General features: G+C 40.8%; 1 non-coding gene across 1 annotated transcript; it reads left to right on the top strand.

Moving 5' to 3' along the window:
* The first annotated feature begins 1,789 nt into the window (after nucleotides 1-1,789).
* LOC132651598 (U6 spliceosomal RNA) lies at nucleotides 1,790-1,896 on the top strand. The gene has a single exon (XR_009589185.1). It is a non-coding gene; the product is annotated as a U6 spliceosomal RNA (small nuclear RNA).
* Nucleotides 1,897-2,219: the final 323 nt, after the last annotated feature.

Genomic DNA, 2,219 nt, shown 5'->3' with positions numbered 1-2,219 from the left:
CATGCGGGAAAACTACCTCTTGAGTTAAAGCAAATTGCAAAACAGGGTGTCGAGGGTAATGATTATCAAACAAGCCACTAAAGGAGGTAACTAGCACCGCCCAAGTATCAGAGGTAGCAGTCAATGCCTGAACCCCATGAGCTGTATAAGGCTCATTAAGCTGTATACAGCTCATTAAGAACTTTGGCTCCTTCCCAAAGTGTGTAATGGCAGCTTTTAACCCTCGTAGTGCAAGTTGAGCAACTGCATCTGGATACCATTCAATAATTTTTGCAGGAGAAGCATTGGGATGAACCCACAATAAGGGTCCATCTTGCCATAATACAGCAGTTGGTAAATGTTTAGTTTTAATGACACACAGGTCAAAGGTCTTAGTTTTATCTACACGTTTTAATTGGGCATCTTGTAAAGCGTTTTCTACCACTTGCAGGGCGCGGCTTGCAGCTGGTGTTAAGGCTCTGGGTGAAGAAATATGAGCATCTTCTTCCAAAATATCAAATAGGGGTTTTAATTCAGCAGAAGGAATCTTTAAAAACGGCCTAAGCCAATTTATATCACCTAATAAATTTTGAAAATCATTTAAGGTATGCAAATGGTCCCTGCAAATTTCTATTTTTTGAGGAACTATTTTGTCCGGGTAAATGACCGTTCCCAAAAAGGAACCTACCTCAGAAATCTGGACCTTTTCAGTGGCAATATGCAATCCCCATTGCTGCAGGGTTTTTTGCAACAAAGGATACGCATCTTGCAAAATGGCTAACTCCTCATGGCACAAGAGAATATCATCCATATAATGAATCAGCAACAAGGAAGGAAATTGCTGTCTAACTGGTTCAAGAGCCATCTGCACATACAATTGACACATGGTAGGGCTATTAGCCATGCCTTGAGGTAAAACTCTCCATTGATATCTTTTGTCTGGCTCATGGTGATTAACAGCAGGTAGGGTAAAGGCAAATTTCTGTCTGTCTCGTGGGCACAGAGGAACGGAGAAGAAGCAATCCTTGATATCTATAATTATGACTCTCCATTGTTTAGGCAAAGCAGAAAGTAAAGGTAGGCCTCGCTGAACAGAGCCAAAGATCTGCATCTGTGCATTAATGGCCCTTAAATCATGAAGAAGTCTCCATTTTCCAGACTTCTTTGTAATAACAAAAATAGGTGTGTTCCAGGGGGAAGTAGATGGTTCCAAATGACCAAGCTGTACCTGTTCTTTAACTAGCCTTGTAGTGGCTTCCAGCTTTTCAGAGGAAAGGGGCCATTGAGGAACCCATACAGCCTCCTCTTTGAGCCAAGATATGGACATGGAACCCTCAATCGCAGCTAATGAAAACCCAAGCCTTGTTTCCCTGTATTACTTTCCTGTGAAATCGGTGTAATCTCCTTTGTTCCTGTTTACCAAGGCCTTTTCCTTCCTTATAACCCATCCTTTTCATTATATCAACCGCTTGTTGCGAATACTCATTGGTCAATGCTAATCTTAAATCCTGCAAAATATCTCTTCCCCAGAGATTGACAGGGAGAGGAAGAACATATGGTATGAAGCTTCCTGTTTGACCTTCTGGTGCCTGCCACATCAAAGAACGTGAACTAATCGCAGGGCTGGCCTCATATCCCAACCCTTGTAAGGAGTGGGATGATTGTGTAACAGGCCACGCCTTAGGCCACCAGGTGGTCTAGGACCAGGAGGTTTCTTCTCAGACCACAAATAATAATGGCATCTTTGATAATGTGAATTACATGTCAAGGACTCATAACTATACCAATGACCACTTGAAAAAATTATGTTATGCTAACTTTGGCAGCACATAAATTAAAATTGCAACAATACAGAGAAGATTAGCATGGCCCCTGTGCACAGCTACCACACAAATTCTTGTAATGTTCCATATTTTTGGGGGGGGGGAATTAAAGAAAACACAAATAGAGGAAATTGTGGAGAGAAAGAACTTACGAAAGAAAACAGTAACTACAGAGGTAAGAATAATTAATAGACTGCAAGAAATGGAAGAAATAATCTCAGTGTGGAAGAAACATTGGAAGCAATCAATGTATCTGTCAAAGAAAATGTTAAATCTAAACTATTCCTGACTCAGACCATAAAAATACAAAAACCTAAGAATAATAGGAATAGAGGAAAAATAAGATTCCTTCCCCCAAGGCCCAGGAAATAGTTTCAACAACATCATTGAGATCAGTGAGAGTTAAAGGAGAGCTGC

The sequence above is a fragment of the Meriones unguiculatus genome (genome assembly GCF_030254825.1).
Source record: "Meriones unguiculatus strain TT.TT164.6M chromosome Y unlocalized genomic scaffold, Bangor_MerUng_6.1 ChrY_unordered_Scaffold_23, whole genome shotgun sequence".
NCBI classification, from domain to species: Eukaryota; Metazoa; Chordata; class Mammalia; order Rodentia; family Muridae; genus Meriones; species Meriones unguiculatus.
Note: the sequence above shows the minus strand (reverse complement) of the source record. Positions and strands in the feature narration are given on the sequence as shown.